General features: G+C 45.2%; 1 protein-coding gene across 1 annotated transcript in view; it reads left to right on the top strand.

Annotated features, from left to right (window-relative positions):
• Positions 1–26,202, top strand: part of gas7b (growth arrest-specific 7b) — a 90,768-nt gene that overhangs the window by 1,087 nt on the left and 63,479 nt on the right.

The following is a 26,202-nucleotide window of genomic DNA, read 5'->3' as shown; positions in this document are numbered from 1 at the left end:
TCCCATGCCTTATTATTTATCAGATTTAAGAACCCCCCCCCCCCCCCCCCCCACATACACCCTTAAACCCTATTCTCCAACCCACCTAACTGATCTGATTGTGTGACAGACAGATAGTCTGACTGATCGTCTGAATGACTGAGGGCTTCCTCATTCCACAAACATTCCATTGGCATTCTCAGGTCCCCTGTCCGCATGCATGATTGCACTGGGGCAGGGCAGAGAGGAGGCATGCTGCTGCTCATTGAATTCTCTCTCTCTCTCTCTCTCTCTCTCTCTCTCTCTCTCTCTCTCTCTCTCGCTCTCTGCACTGTTAATAAAGAACTTGTAAATCCGGAGGCAGAGAGAGAGACTCTCGTTATTGAATACATTGTGCAGATTCCACTCGCAAAATTCATGGATTTAACCTAATAACGGCTTTATGGGAAGAGACTGACTCTTTTGATACACGGCGATGATCTGCTGTGCTGTCTCAAATCAGTGACAACAACAACTCCCAGTTTTCACGGGGTCCAGTTTGTTTCTTTAACCCTTACCCGACCCTGTCTAAAAGACCGAGGCCAGGTTAACGCTCTCAGCCGCGACCCCTGTGACAGCCTTATATTGATCACCTCATCACAGATAGAGGAAAGCACGTGTGACGTGTGTGGAGACTGTGGATATGACTCCAAATTCCAAAACACACTGGTGACGGAAATCAATTCGATGTGTCGAACACAAACACATCAAACATTATGTGTCCTAATCATAAGCGTAGGTTGGGGGGGGGGGGGGGGGGGGGGGGGGCTGCACGTGACATGGCCCCATAATACTCAGAACTGGTCCTAAAAAAAATATAGCTAATATGAAAAGGCACAAATTGTCCATAAAAGTACACCAGAATGCATGAAAAGGGCTTGAAGCAAAAATAAATAATAATCCGGGGGACCCACAGACCCAGCTTAAAATGTCCCCCAATGTTGAATCAAAACCTACGCCCTTGGTCCTAATGCGAACATTGAGAGGGCAGTGAGTAGCAGGGTTTGAGGGAGCAAAATGGGGGACCCTGATGTAAACAAGACAAACATCTTTCTCTGGTCTGCATCCCCTTAACAATTGTGTGTATTGAGCCGTACTGTATTGTACCCATTCTGCAATCTGTGTGTGTGTGTGTGTGTGTGTGTGTGTGTGTGTGTGTGTGTGTGTGTGTGTGTGTGTGTGTCTGTGGTTTGAAATCCATTCAAATGTGTCCTGACAGTACCTGTGTGACTAAATCAACTGTTTTGAGGCAACACCTGTTTTCCATCCAGAGTTGTCCTGTGTATAAGTAAACTAGTAATACAAAACTAAGGGGGAACAACTGTTCTCAGAGAAGACGTGACTGAAAACATATGAAGACGAGGGAGCGGGCATTGCCTGGTTTTTGAAGAAGGCCACACACACACACACACAATATGAACCGATACTGGATCTATCTCTGTCTAGTGGGTGCACGTTAAGGTAAACTTGTGTAATACACTCGCTCAGTCATCCCCATTGCTTAACAAACAATGTAATCTGATTTTAGGACTAATCTACCTCAGGCACTTGCATGAGCTCTATGGGAACCGCCGCAACAGACATGGGCTAGACACCCATTTTGTTCATGACATGTGGGGCGTTTGAATCTGGTTCACAATCTGTGCCCCCCCCCCCCCCCCCCCTTTCTCTCCCACACCCACCTTTCCCATCAGTCTTAATGTGCTGCAGGACAGAAACGTCCTAAAAATAATGTTTGAAGGGACTGAACCGAGACTGAGGGAGGTATGTACCGGAGGGAGTCTTAAGTAGCTTGTTGATCCATTGCTTTGACTTTATCTGTGTTGCAACATCATCACCACCACCTCTGCGTCTGTGCCGCCGCGCCTACCTGTCCTGCCAGGCAGAGGGCCCGAATGGGGGAGCTGGATCCGCAAGGCACCTCTGTTCCCCGCGCCGAGATAAGTTTCACTGTGCACATAAATCCAGCAGGTGCTTGAAGAAAATAAAATTGTAGATTTAGACCAGGTCTGTCCTCACTGTAAAGGAGAAACATTCCATAAAGTATATTTATGGAACACATTCCATATAAGAGCACTTGCACAACGGTTCGTCTGAAGGGTAGCACCGGTAAGTCTTGCCAATGCGCATACCACATGTGGGTTGAAGTGCTTATTGAAACTGGAAGTTTCATTCCTGTTTGCCTTGATTCGGAGTGACGTGCCGAGGAGGCGATGGTGGTGGGTGGCACACGGGAAATGGACTGATTCATCACCTCCTTCATTGTTTCCTCATTCTGGTAAATCACTCAAACACAATCGGGGCATCTCCCCAGCAGCAAGCCATGCACCTTTAATTCCCTGCGCCGTGTTGCAACACTGATTCTGGAATTACAACCCTAAGAATCTTGGAAGAATCACACAAAGTCATACTTTAATGTGTGCTTAACAGCAGCCCCGGTCCAGGGAATGCGCTTTTATAGCCTGGGCACAGTTTACAATACACGCCTTTGATCTAGCTCGGAGACACTCCTCTATTGTCATCTTCAGCGTCGGGCTTTGTTCTCCAAACACTTCCATTCTTCACGGCCTAATGAATCATTCAGGAGAGAACCTGCTGTCGCCTGGCGCAGCAACTCTCCAAACATTCCCCCAGGAGCCTTCACACTTGATGCTGCTTTCTTCTATATATATATACAGTATATATTAGATTTAGTAAATGTAATGTTAAAGTGACTCAGTTTGCCATGGGAGGTGCTTGTGTTGCGGCCTGGTTTTATGTGCCTCTTGGAATCATCGGAAGATAAACTGAGTGATCTTTTAGATGTCACTTAGGTCAGTTCTATATTTACATGGCAGCTCTGTCTTCTTTGCACAATTAAAGGGATTCCGATTTTGACAAGGAACTGTTATGTGTTCACCTTCCTCTTTTGTGATTAGATGATTGGTCAAAAAAGAGGAATTATGCTTTTACTTTGTACTTGGTCAGCACTGTACATGTAAGGTCAATCTGTCGGATCTGCCAACAACAAAGTTTTACAGTTTGTCATCCAAGCATTGAGTAACTATATGGCTGGGGAATATGGAACAAAAAATATTTCATGAATAATTATAGGACGTTTTGATAAATGAGGAATATCCGAATATCTGCTTACGCATGGAAAATCACATTCATCCAATTGGTGTTTGTTCCTGGTATTGGACTGCATGACAATGGCAAGTGAGTAGTAGAGCATATAGAGTTTGTCATCAGTTATAGAGCATATAGAGTGTTATCATCAGTTATAGATCATATAGAGTGTTATCATCAGTTATAAAGCATATTGAGTATTGTCATCAGTTATAGAGCATATAGAGTGTTATCATCAGTTATAGAGCATAATAGAGTGTTATCATCAGTTATAGAGCATACAGAGTATTGTCATCAGATATAGAGTACAGTATATAGAGTGTTATCATCAGATATAGAATACAGTATATAGAGTGTTATCATCAGTTATAGAGTGTTATCATCAGTTATAGAGCATACAGCGTATTGTCATCAGATATAGAGTACAGTATATAGAGTGTTATCAGATATAGAGTACAGTATATAGAGTGTTATCATCAGTTATAGAGTGTTATCATCAGTTATAGAGTATATAGTAGGGGTGGGAATCGCCAGAGACCTCACGATACGATACTATCGCGATACTTGCATCACGATACGATAGTATCGCGATACTAAATATATCGCAATACGCTGAGTATAAAAAAAAATGTAATCACATTTTATTTATTACCTTTTTTCAACTGCAAAGTAAAACTTTGTCAACATGTTTTATCTAATAAAATAAAGTTCAGTTTGTTCATCTCACTTCAATCATTTTTATTGCAGAACATGGTATTTTCTCAAGCAGTCAGATGTAAACACTGTAATCTGTGTTGCATGTACCTGACAAACTGAACTGTTTGTATTATAGTCATATTCCAACTTAACTGAATGCACGTGTGTGTGTGGACTACTGTACTATTACAGGTATTGAAATGAACAATGCAACTTCCTTATACAATTTATTTTTATTTTTATTATGAATAATTAAATATCGATACTTGGCGTCCCTGTATCGATACAGTATCGCCACGCAAAGTATCGCGATACTACTACATATTGATTTTTTCCCCCACCCCTAGTATATAGTGTTATCAGTTATAGGGTACAGTATATAGAGTGTTATCATCAGTTATAGAGCATAATAGAGTATTGTCATTATATATAGGGGAGAACGGGGATAGTTGTCACACTTTTTACTCTAGTGTGAATTGCTCATCAAAACATCTTTCAATAGTCATTCCTACATTAAATTGAAGCTTAAGATGTTGGCTTGAAATGTGTATCCCTCTCATTTTCCAACGTATTGTAACAAAGAGTTAATCACCTATCAAAGACACTGACACATTGTGACAACCAACCCCATCATGGGGATGGTTGTCACACACTATGGGGTTGGTTGTCACCATGTGTTTTAATGGGACAAATCTTAAAAAGAAGACAAGAAGGCAGAACTAAATTTGAAAGTTGAATTGCATTGACAAGTTGACAAATACATAACTTACCGTACTTTTCGGACTATAAGCCGCGGCTTTTCCCCCCATTTTTCGACCCTGCGGCTTATATAACGGTGCGGCTAATCTATGGATTTTTACAGCTAACTGGGCGCACTCCCTCAGCTCTGTGACCGTCATATCAGACTCCTAAATCTGCTGCAGCAGTGCACGCCTTGCCCCTCCTCCTCCCCCTCACATAACCTCGTCAACAAACCATTACGGCTTTTTTTTTGCTTTGAAATATTATAGTGAAATATTTTGCACTGTTGTCGCATTTATCTTGTTGAAATCCTCCCACAGGTTCTTTTTACTAACACATATTTAATTGAGACCCTTTATTTGTTTATTATTTCAATTTAGCTGGAAATACATTGCTACATCATTCAGTAACATTTGCAGAGCCTTATAACAAAAACATTATTACGGTCACCATTGTGACCAGTGGGATTAATCAACACATTTTATTATTTATTTTTCTATTTCATTGAACATTGCACATGTTAAAAGCCATTTCTTTTACTCAAAATGTGAGTATTACCAAGTCAACTTGTGTTCTTAAAACAATGACAATAAACATAGTTTTATTAGGTTGAAATAATGTGGTTGTGTACTTATTTTTCTGTTAACTTATTATGGATTGAAAACTGAAAACCTTAATGCACAGTAACTGAACTCAATATTTTTAAGTTCTGGTAAATTATTATTATAATTTTTTTTTACAGTGTAGTCTTGCGATCAATCAAAACTTATTTACACGATATACCTCACATTCACCCTCCATTCACATCCTGGTGTTCTCCTGGTGTTCTCCATTAGGCCTGTAGGTGGAGCTATGACAGCACACGTACAGTACACACACCGATGGTGTGTGATGTGTCCAAAAATGAATGGGCAAATGTGAGTGAAATGGTCGCACTGTATGCAGCTGTTTGTCTGCATTGCATTCCCCCCCCCCCAACTCAGATTTAGGGTTGATACAACCATCATAATAATATTGTTAATAATAACAATAACAATAATGATGTAATAATGTAAAAATTATCATTAAAAATACCTGATTATGAGAAAAAAAATTACGATGCATGGAATATTGTTGAGGCACACTAGTTACAACTATATTTCAAACAGGCACTCCATGTCAAAAAGGTTGCTGACCCCTGGTCTAGTGTATGAGCAGCTCAGGGCTCCTCTTTCAACATAACTGAAGCATTAAACAAAATGACCCAGTCAACGAACTATTCACTTTAGTTTATTTATACATGAGGTGTTGTCTAATGTTATCTAGCTACTGATAGCTCCTCGTCTGATATCATCAGTTTGGCACTTGATTTCGCAGGTGCTGGCTAGCGCTAGCTAACTGGCTATCGTTGCTACCTATATGTACCCGGCGCTGCTAACTGGCTAACGTTGCTACCTATGTACCTGGCTCTGCTAACTGGCTAACGTTGCTACCTATATGTAGTGTACCCGGCGCTGCTAACTGGCTAACGTTGCTACCTATATGTACCTGGCGCTGCTAACTGGCTAACGTTGCTACCTATATGTACCTGGCGCTGCTAACTGGCTAACGTTGCTACCTATATGTACCCGGCGCTGCTAACTGGCTAACATTGCTACCTATATGTACCCGGCGCTGCTTACTGGCTAACGTTGCTACCTATATGTACCTGGCGATGCTAACTGGCTAACATTGCTACCTATATGTACCCGGCGCTGCTAACTGGCTATCGTTATGAGAGCTAACGTTGCTACCTATATGTACCTGGCGCTGCTAACTAGCTAACGTAGCTACCTATATGTAGCCGGCGCTGCTCCTATATGTACCTGGCGCTGCTAACTGGCTATCGTTATGAGAGCTAACGTTGCTACCTATATGTACCTGGCGCTGCTAACTGGCTAACGTTGCTACCTATATGTACCCGGCGCTGCTAACTGGCTATCGTTGCTACCTATATGTACCCGGCGCTGCTAACTGGCTAACGTTGCTACCTATATGTACCTGGCGCTGCTAACTGGCTAACGTTGCTACCTATATGTACCTGGCGCTGCTAACTGGCTAACGTTACTACCTATAAGTACCCGGCGCTGCTAACTGGCTATCGTTATGAGAGCTAACGTTGCTACCTATATGTACCTGGCGCTGCTAACTAGCTAACGTTGCTACCTATATGTACCCGGCGCTGCTCCTATATGTACCCGGCGCTGCTAACTGGCTATCGTTATGAGAGCTAACGTTGCTATCTATATGTACCTGGCGCTGCTAACTGGCTAACGTTGCTACCTATATATACCCGGCGCTGCTAACTGGCTATCGTTATGAGAGCTAACATTGCTACCTATGTACCTGGCGCTGCTAACTGGCTAACGTTGCTACCTATATGTACCCGGCGCTGCTAACATGGCTATCGTTATGAGAGATAACGTTGCTACCTATATGTACCTGGCGCTGCTAACTGGCTATCGTTATGAGAGCTAACGTTGCTACCTACTGTACCCGGCGCTGCTAACTGGCTATCGTTCCTGTTTAAACAAAAATGTTAATAAATGGGAGCTTCCTCAAACAGCCATCTCTTTCCCGACAATCCCCTCTGTGCACGAACCCTTACATATGGTAATTAAACATTAAAACACCTGCGGCTTATAGTCCAGTGCGGCTTATATATGTACACATCATTCAATTTAGCTGCTGCGGCTTATATTCAGGTGCGGCTTATAGTGCGAAAAGTACGGTAATGCATCTTAACATGAACATAAACAGGAAACTTTAGGCCATCCTATATAACAAAATAAGAACACAATAAATCGGCCTAAAAATAATAATGTGACAACCAACCCCAAATAAAATGTGACGACCAACCCCAACTGGAATGTTCGTTGCGCGCGGGCCGCACTAACACTAAACTTTGATGTCAAGTAGGGGGCCGCAAAATATTATTATAATGTTATAATCAGTGAACATTATGAGCACACTAATGAGGAGGAAACAGGAAGAAGTGATTAGGAACTAAAAGAGGCAAAAGCAGCTGATGAATAGAATCAATGATTGATGACCTGGATGAGATGAGGATTGGCTGATGACTCACTAATGTCACCCAAAGCAACTCACTGTGCCAGACCAAGTCGGGTTTAGTGGTTTAAATATCCGACTGACAGTCATTCTTTGTTGTGTTCTAACCGGTTAAGCTTGTTCATGAGTTGCAGCTCAGTGTGTTTCACTGCTAATACATTTCAAACTGATGAAGCTTGAAACGGCATCATCACTGTTTCCAGAAAGATTTGGGATTACTGTAGAATGGTCCTCTGACAAAATTCTACTAATCCTCTAGTCTATTCCTGTAAATTCAAATCAAACGAGGCGACATCAAACCCCAGCTCTACCATACTGTATGTTATTATATTGTCATTCAATTATTTCATTAGATGCTGTGCAACAACACCATACCGTACAATCCAGTATGCCTTTATTTAGTCCATTAAAGAAGCATTTTGACAATTGTTGCGAGGAGGACATGCGATGTTTGGACATAAAACCTACCAGCGTGTTCTGTGTCTTGAGAGCTGCAGACCTCTAATGAGCCGCAGATGCCATTTCTTCAGCTATTCCCTCAGTTTCTACAGTTGAAAATAGTCAAGGGGTCGAGGTCTGCTCTCTGCTGAATGACGAGATCACGTTCCTCATGATGACGTTGAGATGTTCCCGGGGGGTTGGGGGGGGGGGGGGGGGATGTGATGTGGACCCCTCCGTGATGACGTTGAGATGTTCCCTGGGGGGGGGGGGGGGGGGGGGGGGGGGATGTGATGTGGACCCCTCCGTGATGACGTTGAGATGTTCCCCGGGGGGTTGGGGGGGGGGGTGATGTGATGTGGACCCCTCCGTGTTGATGTTGAGATGTTCCCCGGGGGGTTGGGGGGGGGGGGGGGTGATGTGATGTGGACCCCTCCGTGATGACGTTGAGATGTTCCCCGGGGGGTTGGGGGGGGGGGGGGGGGGGGTGATGTGATGTGGACCCCTCCGTGATGATGTTGAGATGTTCCCCGGGGGGTTGGGGGGGGGGGGGGGGGGGGGGTGTGATGTGGACCCCTTCGTGATGGCGCTGAGATGTTCCCCGGGGGGTTGGGGGGGGGGGGGGGGGGGGGGTGATGTGGACCCCTCCGTGATGTCGTTGAGATGTTCCCCGGGGGGTTGGGGGGGGGGGGGGGGGGGAGTGATGTGGACCCCTCCGTGATGACGTTGAGATGTTCCCTGGGGGGTTGGGGGGGGGGGGGGGGGGGGGGGGGGTGATGTGGACCCCTCCGTTAGATACATCTTCTGACCTCAGACTCCTATCCGAGCTCCAAACAAACTTCCCACCATAGTCAGGACAGCCGAAACCCGACACATTTTCCACGGTCGCCTAAAAACACACCTCTTCAATCAATATCTGAAATAAAAACAAATAAATTATAATAATACTAACCTTTCACTATCATGCAACTTGCTACTAAATAATCTTCCTTCCCTATATCCCTAATATTATTACTACCTACTATGCTAATGTGTCTTCATAGCTATTTACTCAAGACTGTAGCACCCAAGTTCAACACTGTTTGATGAACATTGTCACTTACGTAGCTGCCAGAGTTGTACCCTTCCTGCTGACCTGTTGTACAAAAAAGTCACTTTGGATAAAAGCGTCAGCTAAATGACTAAATGTAAATGTAAGGATTAAGCTTGAAGATCGGCGAAGTGGCCCTTTAATGCTCCGCAAAGTATCTGTGGCCCGTCTGTGCTACGCAAATGTGCAATAATTGGCACTGAGGCGACTCTCGTAGGAGCTTTACCATCACAACCGCCTGTAGCCCGTATTGTTCTCCCCTATGACTGCGTTTGCTTTGGCCGTGTGTCACGACCACATCGACTGAGTCAGCTGTTACCATGTCTGGAAGTGAGTGCCAAATCATAGGAGAAATATTAGTCATAATGAAACAAGCGCAGTTCACCGAACCCATGCTTTTACAAATTGAACATGGAATAACAGCGAGTCTTGACAGCTGGGCAGAGTTCAGTTATACGGGGTGCTCTGGGGGAATACAAGGGGCATTACCATGACGACCAGCAGTGGTGGAAGAAGTACACAGTTCCTTTACTTAGGAAAAAGTAGAAATACCCAGATAAATTAGTACTCTGGTAAAAGTTTTTAGAGAGAAGTATTTGCTATGGAATGTACTTAAGTATAGTAAAAGTATGCATTCTACAAACATGACGTTTGTGTATTCTAGTACTTGCTTGGGAGTGTTCCATCCTCGATTCATTGACCTGAGAAAGGTTATGTTAAAGTGGTACGTGCTCCAGTCCAGTTATGGTGCTCTGATTACGTCCTCTTGAAGTTGACAGCCCTCAAATGTGAAAATATATAATCATTCATTCATTATTGCGATGTTTTCTATGCACAATCTTTTTATTCAAAGTAACTAGTTTGCTTGGTTCAGATAAATGTAGTGGACTAAAAAGTACATTTCCTTTGAAAGTAAAAGTATAAAGTTCCCTAAAAAGTACAATCTTTCTTTTGAAAGTTAAAGTATAAAGTTCCCTATAAAGTACAAGTACTGTAGCTCGAAATAGTACTTAAGTACAGTACTTGAGTAAAAATGAGAGATACTACCGATATTATCGGCCGATATTGGCATTCAAATGTAATATCAGAAATTATAGGTAAAAAACTTAATTCTTTTTACATTTTTTATTTATTTAACCTTTATTTACCCAGGCAAGCAAGTAAGAACAAATTCTTATTTTATTTATTGTCAAAAGTATGCATAATGTTGTGTTAATTCCACGACAAGAGATATGTAATGTTAATTACCTAAAATTATTCAGTTTTTTTGGGGGGGAAACCCCACATATATCGGTATCGGAAATTAAGAGTTGGACAATATCGGTAATCGGTATATCAGATATCAGTAAAAAAGCCAATATCGAACATCCCTAGTAAAAATGCTTACTTTCCACCACTGCAGGATACCCCCATAAGTGTGTTGAAATATTAATATGGGGCGTTTAAACTTGTAGTGCGAGAGCTGCAGCTGGACCTATGAGGAGCCATCTGGACACAGCAGCATCACACCTGGACAAGAGGCAGGGGAACTATGTGAGAATGCTGTTCATTGACTACAGCTCAGCATTCAATACCATAGTCCCCTCCAAACTCATAGCCAAGCTCAGGGACCTGGGCTTGAACTATGACCTCTGCCAGTGGGTCTTGGACTTCCTGACAGGTAGACCCCAGGTGGTGAGAGTAGGCAACTGCACCTCCTCATCCATCACTCTCAACATAGGGGCCCCCCAGGGCTGTGTTCTGAGTCCCCTCCTCTACTCGCTGTACACACACGACTGTGTGGCACAGCGGAACAACAACACAATCATCAAATTTGCTGACGACACAGTAGTGGTGGGCCTGATCTCTGCAAACGATGAAAGGGCCTACCTGGAAGAGGTAAAGAGGTAAAGAGGTGTCAGGAGAACTGCCTCTCCCTGAACATCAGCAAAACAAAAGAGATGATTGTGGACTTTAGGAGGTCGGGGGTCAAGGACTACAGCCCCCTTAGCATCGACAGGGCACCGGTTGAGAGAGTGAACAGTTTTAAGTACCTCGGAGTAGAGCTGCCGCGGTATTGATGTTTTCCTTACCGCACACATTTGCAAAATATTTCCTACCGCCGCGGTAATAACCGCACACACACACACACAAAAAAGTTTGAATGCATTTTTTTTGTAGTCTACTCTTTATATAGCATATAGCCTGCCTCTAGTCTAAATGTCTATCTTTAGAGGATGACTTTGCAGCATGAATATTGTTTGGGATTCGGCATGCACGCATTCGTTATTAAAAGTGAAACACGGATTCGAAGTCTCCCCTCGGTGTCACGCCCGCTGGTTACCCCCCCGACCCTTTCTTCTTCTTCTTATTATAACGTTACTACTTATGATTACAAAGGCATTCGATTTGTGGCATTAACGTTAGTATAGTTACACGTTCGTATTTACCGGACCACATAGCAAGGCAAGCGTTACTCAATTAATATCTAAGTTCCTTTCTTTGCTCAGAGCGTGCCGAGTTGTACCCATTCTGCGGTCTGTTAATAAAGTTTTCAATCAGACAAGTGTATAGAACGAAGGGCTTTTATTATAACATTTCGTTGCAGTAAAATCATTATGCCTCGTTCCCTGAGGAGCGACGGCGTCGGTAATCCACTCCGTTCTCCGGTGGGAGCTAACGTACTATTAGCCGTGTTGTGATGGCTGAGATTCAGGAAGTAAAAGCACTGCAAGATGCTCCAAGCATGTGACGCGTATCTCTTCTGACCAATCAGTGGTCTGCAGTGTTTCATGTGACTTTTCTGGTACCCAATAGGGTCGCTTGGAATCTCGACAGAGAAGTAGGGTATATCTGCAGAGCCGCAAGCCCAACGAGAGCGTAATAATAATAATAATATAATAAAAAACAGCGGTGATGCCGGTATTCAGCCCAACGCTGCGGTGGGCATGATGTAACAGCGATACCGCGGTAATACCGATACCGCGGCAGCTCTACCTCGGAGTCCACATATCTGAGGACTTGACATCGACCACACACATTGACAGTGTAATCAAGAAGGCACGGCAACGCCTCTACTTCCTTAGGTGCCTAAGGAAGTTCAAGAAGATCCTTAAGAACTTCTACTCATGCACAATAGAGAGCATCCTGACCGGCAATATCACCTCCTGGTTTGGGAATAGCACCGCAGAGAGTGGCCCGTTCAGCCGAACGCACAATTGGAGGTGGGCTTCCCACTCTTCAAGACATTTACAACAAGCGCTGCATGGGTAAGGCTAAGAGAATAATCAAAGACTCTAGCCACCCAAACAACTGCCTCTTTGAACTGCTGCGGTCAGGCAAGCGATACCGGAGTCTCATGGCAAGCACAGAGAGACTCAGAAGGAGCTTCTGTCCCCAGGCCATCAGGATGCTCAACGACAATAACACTATGTAACAAACCATCAAATACACTCACAGCACACACATCCACACACACACACACACACACACACACACACACACACACACACACACACACACACACACACACACACACACACACACACACACACACACACACACACACACACACACACACACACACACACACACTCACTTTAAATAAACAACTCACTGTAGCACCCACTTTACCCACTTTTGCACTACAACTCATACCTCATTGCACCTTACCTAAGTTGTACCTCATCCCATTCTGCATTGTACTTTATATTGTATTGTAACTCAGTTACAAATCTTTTTTCTACTCTGTATTGTATATTGTATATATGTATATTGAACACTTTAGTTTTGAACACTTTTGTTTATACTTGTTACATACTTTTGACTTCTATTTTTTACTTATCTATTTAATTTTTATCTAGCACACTCTAAGGAGCAGAACAGGAACAAGCATTTCATATACACATTTTCTGTATTTTTGTATGACAACTAATAAAGAAACTTGAAACTTGGAGGTAGGTTCCCCCACTGGTTCCTCACTACTGACTACTATACAGTCATCTGGCCCCGTTGAGGTGTTGAAACAGTTTGACTCTTGCGATCTGAGTTTTTTTCATGTGCAATTGTGAATATTCGAAAGGTTAACCGTGATGCAGTTTGGCTTTATGGCATTTCGCGCAAATATTAAGAGGAAGCCATAGCCGCGTGAATTTCTCACCACGCTCTACGCAGCATATGAATTATGCCACACGGTACACCCACGTGTGGAGCCCATAGAGAGCATTTGCAAGCAATTTGGAAAGAGCTGTAAAGTATTCGTGAGTAACTGCACACAGTCTCCCCTGAATCCTCCACTTGGTCGTGTGTCAGCTGTGTTTATTATGAAACCCTATAGTGAGAGCGAGCGTGGGCTGCCAGAGGGGCTCCCAGCCGGAGGTTCGGATGGTGATTTAGACTGGCATCATCCCTGTAGTGGAATGCCGGGGTCAGACCACTGACTGGAGTGAGAGAGAGGGAGAGAGTTGTCCCAGGACACCAGCCAGGTGCTTCCCCTGCACGCTGGAAACCTGTAACCTCACCCTGCTGACGCCATACCAAAACACATGGAACAAAACACATGGGAGTCCTCCAACAGCGGGTTGCACCATCGCTGGAGAGCGTTTTGGAGCGCAGACTTAGATCTAGATAAAAGCGTGGCACTGGCGTCACTCACTCTCGCGGCTCGACAACGAGTACCTAAAGTTCCACAATAGGTTCTCTGTTTTGTGGTTGTTTTATGGAAAACAAAAATCCATCACTTAGTTACTGTGTAGTTCGCCGTAGTACTTCTGTGGAAAGGTCTACGGCGTTGCAGTGGGTTGCCGCAATGCCGTTATCTGATCATGAGATCAACCATCTCTCCCGATAAGATCTGTGCACCACCAGGACTAGACTGAATGAATGAATGAATGAATGAATAAATGAATGAATGAATGAATGAATGAAAACTTTATTTAACAGATTGCAGAATGGGTACAATACAGTACAGCTCAATACACACAATTGTTAAGGGGATGCAGACCAGAGAAAGACTTTCGTCTTGTTTACATCAGGGTCCCCCATTTTCAATTCATAGTGATCAATTCACTAGTGATTCAGCTAAGTGTCTCAGCAGCCCTGCTGTATTGCAGTGGTATTTGTTTGGCTGTAGAAGTCGTCTTGAGGAGAGGCGGGGACACTCAACAGGGTTTGAGCAATTCACATAAACTGGAGGGGGCGGGGGTGTGCACAAGACAAGCTTTGTTACTTGTTACTTGGGAACACTCTAGAAAACTAGCATGCACAAACGCACAAATACACACACACACACACACACACACACACACACACACACACACACACGCAGACACACACACTTTGAGTGTGTAGACAATAGCAACTGAATGTGTGTGCTTGTGTGTGCATGTGTGTGACTGTTACATTATGTCTATATTCACATACATGTGTGTATACAGTATGTGTCTGTGTGTGACTGTTGGGTGTCTACATTCACATGTACGTGTGTGTGTGTGTGCGTGTGTGAGATGCATTGTGTGTCCACATTCACATATGTGTGTGAGTGTGAGATGCATTGTGTGTCCACATTCACATGTGTGTCCACATTCACATAATGTGTGTGAGTGCGTGTGTGAGACGTATTGTGTGTCCACAATCACATGTGTGTCCACATTCACATGTGTGTGTGAGTGCATGTGTGAGACGTATTGTGTGTCCACATTCACATGTGTGTGCGTGAATGCATGTTTGAACATGCATGTGTCCCTCCTCCCTTCGTACTGTCTCTGTGTGTCTGAAGTGTCTGTGCATCTGGGAATGTGGCTTGGCTTCAGGCTCCCACATCTACCCAGACCAAAACAATGCCTCCCAAATAGAGATATGGTCTACAGCCCCCATCACTCTTCCTCCCTCCCCCTCTTCTCTCTCTCTCTCTCTCTCTCTCTCTCTCTCTCTCTCTCTCTCTCTCTCTCTCTCTCTCTCTCTCTCTCTCTCTCTATCTCTCTCTCTCTCTCTCCCCCGTTCTCTCTCTTTCTCACACTCACTCTATCTCTTCCCCTCTCCTCCCTCCCTATCTCTCTTTTATTATCTCTATCCCGCGCTCCCTCTCCTTCTCCAAGGGTCAGATTGTAAATACTTCATACTGTAATGCTGTAATCCACTCTTTCCACCTCTGTACTCTCTCTCTCTCTCTCTCTCTCTCTCTCTCTCTCTCTCTCTCCTCTCTCTCTCTCTCTCTCTCTCTCTCTCTCTCTCTCTCTCTCTCCCCCTGTTAGCCTTACGGTAGTAATTAGTTCCCTCACAGATGTGAGAGATTTCTCCCTGGCTGTATGTCTTCGCACCGTGAGAGGCCCAGACACTCGCGCTGAATGATCTCAAAGGGTTGGGAACTGTCTCTCTCCTCGGCCTCAGAGCTCTTGAGCAAGAGCTGTTCTGTAGTCCATTGGGGCCTATTGTTCAAGAAGTCATGTGGGAGGTTTCGTGTGAGAGGTTCTTGTTAAAAAAATGTATTAATTTATTTGTTGAAGTCGATTTGGATGATGTTACCTTCGATGACGACTCTCTCGTCTCCACAAGTGATAATCTGTGTTAATCTTTTTCTGTACGTTGCGCGTGAACTCATTCAGTGCTTTGGCGCGATCCCTTCTCAACGATTTTTGTTCTGTCTGGGCGTGGGCAGAGTAGCAGTTAGTGACCGTGTGTGAACTAGCAAGTGGTCAATCGATGGGGGGGAGGGGAGTGACACCGGGTGTACAAATATGACAGTGTTGACATACAGAGGGAAGGGCAGAGGTATTTATGAGCGAATAATAGGAAACAGACACTTCCTGCACGCTGCCTGTCTGTCACAGAGTCACACCTCTGGTCTCTCACTCTGCTGACAGGACAGGGGTGCGAGAGAGAGAGAGAGAGAGAGAGAGAGAGAGAGAGAGAGAGAGAGAGAGAGAGAGAGAGAGAGAGAGAGAGGGTGTGAGAGAGAGAGGGTGTGAGAGAGAGAGGGTGCGAGAGAGAGAGAGAGAGAGAGAGAGAGAGAGAGAGAGAGAGAGAGAGAGAGAGAGAGAGAGAGAGAGAGAGAGATGTACATCATCATGTACCTTGCTGTTTGGTAAAGCCTCCTGACCACTTGGAGCTAGCCTTTCAGTGCTCAGTGTGTGTACATAGTATACCGTCATGAAAACAGGCTGTGTGTCTTGGTGTTTGTGGCTGTTTGCTTGCTCACAGCTATTTACTGCAGGGTTTCCACCAGCAGTGTTTCTGGCTGGCCAACGTGGCTGACAAGATTCAAATTTACCGGCCAAATGTACAATACAGAAATGCATGAAAACATGGTTAGGGCCCGGCTACAGTGAACAGATTCGACTGAAGGTATTACTGTCTGTGTAGAGCTGCCGCGATTACCGCATTACCGCGGTATCGCTGTTACATCACGGCCACCGCAGAGTAGGCTGAATACCGCGTCACCGCTGTTTTTTATAATAATAATAATAAATTATCCTCCTCTCGTTGGGCTTGCGGCTCTGCAGATATACCCTACTCATCTATCGAGGTTCCAAGCGACCCTATTGGGTACCAGAAAAGTCACGTGAAACATTGCAGACCACTGATTGGTCAGAAGAGAGACGCGTCACACGTTGTAGCGTCATGCAGTGTGTTACCACCAATCGGCAAGCGCGTGTTAGGTTTTTACTTCCTGAATGTCAGATCATCACAACACGGCTAATAACGTTAGCTTTAACTCTCCGCCGGAGTGGACTACGATCGCTCCTAAGGAGTACTAAACGAGACATAATGATTTTACTGTCTGCAACGAATGTTATAATAAAAGCCCTTCGTTCTATACACTTGTCTGATTGAAAACTTTATTAACAGACCGCAGAATGGGACAACTCGGCACGCTCTGAGCAAAGAAAGGAACTGAGATATGAATAGAGTATTGCTTACCTTGCTATTGTCCGGTAAATACGCTGATGTTATTGAACGTATAACTATATAATGTTAATGCCACAAAACGAATGCCTTTATTATAAAGTAGTAACTTTATAGTAATAATAATAAGAAAGGGTCGGGGGGGTTAGGGGTAAACGAGTGAACGGCGCACGACCAGAGGGTAAACTTCGAATCCGTGTTTCACTTTCAATAACTAATGCGTGCTTGCCGAATCCCAAACAATATTCATGCTGCAAAGTCATCCTCTAAAAATAGACATTTAGACTAGAGGCAGGCTATATGCTATAAAGAGTAGACTACTACTACTAAAAAAAAAAATGCATTCAAACTTTTTTTTTAAATTTTTTGTGTGCATGCGGTAATAACCGCGGCGGTAGGAAATATTTTGCAAATTTGTGCGGTAAGGAAATAATCAATACCGCGGCAGCTCTATGTCTGTGTGTTTATTTTAAAATTAGAACCTAACGTAATCTTGCCTTTGCAGAAACAACAGCTTTGCTGATGGTAATGTATCCTTCAGTTTCAAAGGTTCACCCTCTCCAAACTTTTCTGTCTGTAAAAACGGACACAGTCTTGCGGAGATGGACACAAAATCAACCCTGTCCAACAAACTCCTCATTGAAAACGAATAAAAATACAGAGACAGACAGACACAGCGGATCAATGTAATGTTAGCTGCAGGCAGCCTAATAGGGGAAGTAATCACAAGTACTTATCTGTCACAGGAGTCTTCAATAACGTTGACTGGTGATCCATTATTTCGTGAATACATTCGTTCTCTGATGTAACAATATCTTTGTTGGCAGAGAGACTTCTTTGGACAATCTCACGTTAATACTGTTCTATTTCATTCTGGCCTCCGCTCAGCGTCAGTCTGCACGCACTTCACTTCGTGCACGAGCACTGAATAAAAAATTCCACAATGTACCTTTACATACCAACATTCGTCTGGCCACACCCCTATCCGCTTACCTTCATAAGCAGGTGTGTGGTCACCTACTCGCCTCCTTCTTCACTTTCACCACTAGGTTGTTAGTTGAAGAAAGTTGGAAAATAAAAGAACGGGAAGATACGTTGACATCATATCTTTATTTTCTCTCTCACTATTTTCAAGAAAATACGGCGATATTGTCTTCGTCACTGGAGTGTCTGGAAGATGATGATCATTCTGACCTCCACCGGCTTTTTCGTATTAGGGGCTCGCGCCGCTGACATACTCCCCAACTGCAGTCCTCCTTGCTGCGGCTGGATGGGTTTTGCCCTCCGGTCATACAGCTGGACTGTGGGAAGCACCGGCTGTTGTGAGAAATCGGTTGCTTCCGGGTGGGGTAAGTACTGTTTTGCTTGCGAGCACTGGTTGTCTGTTTATGCTATGGGGGTTAGCTGACAATTTTACGAACGCCGACCCCGGACTGGGGTCCTCTGCTCGGCTTCTTAAGCGGCGGACGGAGGATCTTGGTCATGATGGTCAACCTAGTGGGCCGAGACCGGGACCTGGTGAACCCAGGATTCTCTGGACAAGCGGATGCTTCTCTGTCCCATGCAGGCCCCATCTTTCACATAAATGTGGAAGTACACCCTAACGAGGAAATGTGGGCATAGGATCTTCTTTATCGGGAGTTCCATGCTCAAAGTCGGCTGCAGCCCGTATGGGAATTGTGCTGGCTCCGCTGTATGTCTGGTAAATCACAGTTGAAAACTGTGTTTGACATTTCTTTTTCTCTTCCCTCTTAGGATGGGGAGGGACTTGGACAGCGGCCTGTCTGAAGTGTGGCTTGTTATGTCGTTGTGTACAGTTCAGGTGATAGCTGCTTAGCTGGCATGCTAGTTTGTGGCCTACTGTTGTTAGCCAGTCAGCTGTTAGCTGCGGCGCTAGCTCATTGTGTTCACCAGGCTAGTAAACGTTAGCTTGTTGCTATCAGTCGGACGGCTGTTAGCTTAATGCTACACTGTTGAAACGTTACTGTGACTATAACATGCCTTGAACACTCTGACTACGACGTCATCTTTGACAGAGGATGTTAGTCGACCCTACACCCGGGTGCCAGTGCCAGCGAGGACTCCGTCAACATGGAGAACGGCGGCTGGGTGGCGTTGCGGACATACCCTCGTCACCGGCGCAGGAGATGCTGGGTTCAACTCGGTGTCCCGTTAACCAGTGTTGCTGTTCTCTCGGCCTGCGTTCAGGGTGAAGGTAGGAGTCCTCTGGACTTTAAACACTTCTTCTTTTCTTCCCTTCTAAATGTTTTGTAATAACGATGTTTCCAAAACATGTGTTGCTGCAATACATTGAGGATACGACACGTGTTGTGTGTGAATTGTCTTGTCGCTGGTATAGCTTTTCTCTCTGTAGTAAATCGGCGTTGTTTTTTACGTGTGTAGAATGAACTGGTTTGGTTGTGATGAGAACATGTGTGTTCATGTAACGTTGTACCGTGGGTGAACTCACAACTAAGAGGGTTAATTAAACCTGTAAAGCTATGCTTAGTGACATGTGATTGAGGAATGAATCTTTTTTCTCAGCCTGTGATGACAATGAACAGCATGTTCACACATTAACAGAGGTGCCTGTTCGCCTTGGTCGTATCAAGGGTAAGATAGGAGGGGTGACCCCCCGGTTTCCCTGGGGCTTCCCCCCCCCTCCTCTCAGACATGTTTGGTTACAATATATTGTGTCACTGTGTTTGTGGGGATACGATGTAACCCTCAGCTTAATTGCTGGGGTTGTGCTTTCCGCTTGAGAAACAATTTTTTCCTAAAGAAAAGGTTGTTTGGTCACTTATCATGTGTGCTTAGCAAGGTCTGTGGCCATTACATAATCGAGGACTTCTGTCTTCTCTCGTTATGAAAAACGGCGTTCCTCTGTAGTAGTAAGAGTGTACTTTTGCCATTTTTTGTTGTGATGAAGGGTTGTGTGTGTCTTGTGATCTACAACTGGGTTAGGTTTGGCCCACAGAAGCACATGTGTAAGTCTGGACCGGGGCTCTTAAAGGGGCCCTCTCTGTTCTGTGTTTTTCCTTAGTAAAACTCAGGTAGCAGGTTAGCGCATGAGCTATGTGAGGCTGTTAGATGCTTCATGTAGCATGCTATGACTGTGTCATGCTCTATTTGTCATTACATCGTATCATGGATGAGGGGTCGTAAAGGGGTGAACTGGTAATCCTTTCCTCCCCTTTTCTGATTGGTCAGGGGTTAAAACCACCTGTCCTTCAAGGTTCCTGTCACGCTGATGTTCGGCACGTTACAGGGTATGGGGGGGGGGGGGAGGGGGGGGGGAGGGAGTTTCCTGGTCCCACGCCCTGGAAGATTGGGCGTGTGCACCGCGGAAATTCCCCCGCCATAGAGTACGTCACTGAGCGCGTCTCTATTGGTAAGACTTCCGTGGGTTGTTCAGGTCGATGTTATGGATCTGTTTCAGGGAGTTGTCAGAGCTCCTCCTCACGAAGCTCCTCCTCAGGGAGAAGTGTCTTCTGTGAGTTCGGACTCTCCTTCCCAGTGAGGGAGCCTCCTCAGAGTTCAGAGCCTCCTCCTCAGATTGTCAAGGTGAGTAGAACTTCAAACAAGGAGTTCTGCTCTATTGTGTGTGTATTCGATTCAATTAGATTATTGAGTGTGTATTGGTTCAGTGCCTCCTCCTCGGAGAGCTCTAACCCAAGTGTTACATAGCTCAATGTTGCAATATATTCTTTTCAATCTATACAGCTGGGAAGCGTGGGAAGTCTCTCTGGGGATTTCTGTCTCCTCCCTGTGGCGAGGGTGGCGGGATGTAAAAATGTAAAAAAAAATTACCCTCAGCTGCGTCACGTAGGATTCATTTTTTAAATAAAAAGAGGAAAGAACATGAAGCACGACGGCTCCGTGTCGTTCTCCCAGGCGACTTGGAGGAACAATGTCTGGTGTCGTGCTGGACTATCCATTGATGTGTTTGGGTCTCGACGCGTACATAGTGCTGGCTCGGGGTGTTTCTGTTAAGAATCACGCAGGGGGCTAAGTACACCTTGGTTGCTCGTTATTAAAACAGCGTTTTTATAGGGCAACTGGGATGGAGTTTTGTCTCGATGAATTCTCGTTCATATCTGGGGGATGTTAACGGAATAGATCAGAACATAGGTAGAGGGGTCTCACGCCCTTGGGGTGGGCCACTGAGCGCAGTACAAATGGGACCGTCTGGGTGGCGCCCTCCTTTCATGTTTTAGATCGACACGCATACCTACCCCCTCTTCTGGAGTGGGCATGTCGGCGTGGTTAGGGCACGGGACTGGTTCTGGTCGCGCTGGTCCAGGTCAGTTAACTTGTTGTCCGCCGGGGAGGCACATCTGCTGTTCTGGTACCCTGAGGGACTTGTGCTTTTTTCGGGGGGGAAAATGCCGGGTCGGCCCGGGTGTCACAGGGTTAGGCGTTATGGAGATCCTTTGTTGGGTACACGTTGTACCTGGCACTATCCTAAGGGGCTGGTTATCCTTTCTTTCGCTCCTCTCTCACGCATGGCGAAGAGGGGGCTGTTGGGGTGGTCTTCTGGACCTCCTCTGGTAACCCTGTGTGCTTCCCGAACCACCGGGCCCGGTCCGAAGTAATGTTTCGTTGAAACCGTAGGCCTGGGATAACCCTTTTTTCTTGAGGGGTTATAGGAACAACCACCGTATGTGGTACCAAGAGGGTGGTTGATTCCCTGGTGTGTTGGAGCAGAGTCAACTCCCGGGTTACCCGGTTGAGTGTGCCCCTGCACGTTTATGACATCTGCCAATCGTGTCAGCCTTCTCTGCCTCGACCCCTCTGGGTGGTTTTTTTTTGATGGAGGCTTTGTCATGGTGCGCAACAATGCCAGCATACGCCCCTTCCGCCGGGGGGCTGTTTTCAGTTGACCCCTTTGGCGCCTGTCTCGTCCGCAGTGCTCCAGGCTCGGGTCTACAGCCTGCTGCCTGGTTTTCCCCGGTGCGCTGTCTGCCTCCGTTGGTTAACCTTTTGAGTGCTTTACGGCCATGCTGACTGCCTGTGTTGCAGGGTCAGTGTGCCAGGCGGCGTACTAATGGGGGGAAAGGGCCCGCTCTTGGAGGGGCCCTGTCCGAATACGCTGGCGATGTGGGGGGCGGTGTCACTAAGTGACCGCCTGGTGGGGTCTTGATGCCTGGCGTCATTGACCTCTCCGGGCCCCCTTTTTCCAGGGGATCCAGTCCATTCAGTGGGTCTGGGTCTTCCTTTGCGCTCCGCTGCTACGGCTTTGCCACGGGGTTGAGTTTGCACTTAGTCTTGACCCCGTGATTTTGGGGGCAGTAACAAGGGTTGTTCCTTCCGTTCGTTCCCTGGTGGCATGCGGGTTGTGCGTGTGCATAGTCGTGGGGTCAAGCCACGGTCTGCTCACCCTGTGCGTTGAGTTGCTCGAGTTCCTCTTCGCACGGTCGGATGCGTCTCCCTCCCGTCCTCCAATAGGGAGGGTATCCCTCCATTAGGGAGGGTCGGGGGGCTTGGTCCTCCCCGGTCTGATGGTTGTGGGGGGCCTCAGCGGGGTACATTTGTCGAGCTTCTGGCTTCCGCTCAGCTCCTCTTGTGCAGACTGACGCTGAGCGGAGGCCAGAATGAAATAGAACGTAAGGTTATGTATTTAACCAAGTTCTATGAATTCTGGTGACGCTCAGCGTCAGGACGGCGCTGCGGCCCTTGATCTCGCCTTGTGGTGAAAGTTTGGGAAGGAGGCGAGTAGGTGACCACACACCTGCTTATGAAGGTAAGCGGATAGGGGTGTGGCCAGACGAATGTTGGTATGTAAAGGTACATTGTGGAATTTTTTATTCAGTGCGTGCAGACTGACGCTGAGCGTCACCAGAATTCATAGAACTTGGTTATATACATAACCTTACGTTAACGTTACCTAACATTAACATAACTAGCAAGCATAGTAGTGTAACTAGTGCTGTGTACCTGTTGCCTCGCTGAGAAATCGGTCAGTTTTTTCCGCTGCTACTGCTGCCTCAATGTTTCCCACATGTCCCTCTTCATTGTTAACCTTAGTAGTTTCATCATTTCGTATAAAGGGACCTCTGTTTACTGTAGTCTACCGCAACCATAGAACTAACACTTGTAAATGTCTGTCTTGCATGTAAATGTGTGTCTTGCATGTCGCCAGAAGGTGATGTCACTGCCAGTCTATATACTATGCATCCAGCAAGCCACGGCTGCCAGTGCCAGCGCATATTCACTCGCCACAGTCAGTGTAATATATATATATCTCTCTTCTTTTTTTTTCGATGGCAGTCAAGATTGAAATTCCAATTGAAATTCTAGACGGCCATTGGCCCGGTATTACCGGCTGACGCAAACCCAGATTTACAGCTTTTCTCTAATGTATGCAGCTGCACTGCTTTGGGTCTGTGGCTTCTTTTTCTCATCTCCGCCTCTGCTTACATATGTAACACATGGCATCTTGACAATATAAAAATGATATTCTCCTATTTCCCCAGAGAGAAAAATACATCTATTAGGCAACCTGGATACTAGGGGTAGGAATCTTTGGGAATCTCATGATTCAATTTCGATTCTTGCTGTCACAATTCAAATAAAAGACCCGACAGTACTCTTGATTCATCACGCTTAACTAGGCAAATTGATAGATGAGATTCTAGATTGCCATAACCGTCATGTTATAAAGCTTGTATACTGTGTAAGTCTTTCTGCTTGGCTCATATTGGCAAACTGTAGGAATCAGCAAGCTAACAATTTATAGTTCAGAGGTCATGAGAAAATTTAAACATATTTTTTGTAGTCTTAGAAGAATCTCAATTTGTTAGATTGTTTCCCCCCTACTGAATGCATACCATGTACATGTACATACAGTACTTGGAGTAACGTTCTGTAGACTGGGAATAGCTTGGATGTTAGTGGTTGAGATCTTGTTCATCTCTCTCAGAGCTCAGGCTGGATGGGACCTGTAAGTAGTACTGAGACTGAGATGTGAATTTATATCTATATCTATATAATGTGAATATAAAGGTATACCATCATGGATCCATGCAAGGGTATGGAGTTTTACCATATCGTCGTCCACAATATATATATAAAAAAATTATATATATATAGTTACATATTGTATATATTTAAGTTAAATTAAAATCAAATCAAATACCATTAAACCCTCAAAATCCCAGCTGCTTTATCGCCAAGCCCTACTAAATAACATCCCATGTCCATGTTGAGGATCCAGTGAGTCTATCTCTACTACTGGCCAACTGGAAACGGGACAGCTGCTCCAGTAGACCTTGAACCCCCACGGACCATGTTCTTCCCACGTCCAGATGTTTTTACAAGGGGTCACCAGAGGACAAGCTCAACTTACACACTCACAGGCTCACAGTGCAGTCCCCGATGATGCATACATACAAACACACACGTGTATGTGCTTGTGCTCGCGCACGCACACACACACGCACACACACACACACACACACACACACACACACACACACACACACACACACACACACACACACACACACACACACACACACACACACACACACACACACACACACACACACACACACGCACACAAACAGACAAACACACAGACTAAACCAAACCCACCCACCTGTACATGGACACATAAACATATTTAAATACAAGCAGCAGGCAAGGAATGTAAACAATACAGATGCTACCCAGAGACTTTTCGGCTGCATGTGGTAGTTCAACACAAACACACACACTCACTCACTCACTCACTCATTCACTCATTCACTCATTCAGACCATGTGTTTGTATGGTCTGATTCTCTGCCAACATGGCCTCCGTTTTCACTGTTATGCAGACGACACTCAGCTCTACCTCTCCACCAAGACTATCACTCCAGCCATTCTCTCCACCCTCACCACCTGCCTCACAGACATCAAAACATGGATGCAAAATAACTTTCTCAAACTAAACTGCAATAAATCAGAAATCATCATTATCGGTCCAAAATAACTCACCAGCCACACCCAGGATTTCTCCCTAAATATTGATGGTTCCATTGTCACCCCCTCCACTCACGTCCGTAACCTTGGCATCATCCTGGACTCCACCCTTTCTTTCCTCCCCATGTGAACCACATAACCAAAACGGCCTTCTACCACCTCCGGAACATTGCTCATCTCTGCCCCTCCCTATCACTCTCCGCTGCTGAAACACTGGTTCATGCATTCATATCATCAAGACTGGATTACTGTAACAGCATCCTCTACGGCTCACCAAACACTATCCTCAATAAACTCCAATATGTCCAAAACTCTGCTGCCCGCATGCTCACCTCCACCCGTCGCTCTGATCACATCACCCCTGTCCTCCACGACCTCCACTGGCTTCCAATCAAATACAGGATACAATTTAAAATACTACTCATCACATTTAAAGCCCTCAACAACCTTGCCCCTCCCTACCTGTCCAACCTCCTCCACCGTCACACGCCCACCCGTCGCCTTAGGTCTGCTGATGCCAACCTCCTAACACCTCCCACGACCACGCTCCGGACCTGGGGCGACAGGGCCTTTGCTGCTGCTGCCCCCTCCCTCTGGAATGCCCTCCCCAGCCATATCCGTGATCCAAACACCCTGACATCTTTTAAATCAGCCCTCAAAACCCACCTTTTCAATCTTGCTTTTGACCTCTAATTCTGTCGGTTTTATTTATTTTTTTATAATTTTTGTTCTGTTTTGTTCTGTTTTTTGTTTTGCCATGTAAAATTATTATTATTATTATTATTATTATTATTATTATTATTATTATTATTATTATTATTATTATTATTATTATTATTATTATTATTATTATTATTATTATTATTATATTATTATTATTATTATTATTATTATTATTCACTCCCCAGCACCCCCCACCCCCCTCTCTCTCTCACTCACACACAGGACACATGCTAACTGTCTGAGCGAGAGAGCGCAGAGTCATGTGTCAGGAGGCACTGAGTCACTCAGGCAAGTGTGGGGACAGCTAGAATGTAGAAAAGGCCCTTTGCTGTAATTCATTCTGTTGGAACTCTGGACCACTGAGGCTGCACATTTCTCCTCCCACACACAGCCAGTGAGAGAGAGAGAGAGAGAGAGAGAGAGAGAGAGAGAGAGAGAGAGAGAGAGAGAGAGAGA

Source organism: Notolepis coatsorum (genome assembly GCF_963971535.1).
Source record: "Notolepis coatsorum genome assembly, chromosome: 10".
In the NCBI taxonomy this organism is placed as follows: Eukaryota; Metazoa; Chordata; class Actinopteri; order Aulopiformes; family Paralepididae; genus Notolepis; species Notolepis coatsorum.
This window is presented reverse-complemented; position numbering and strand designations above follow the sequence as displayed.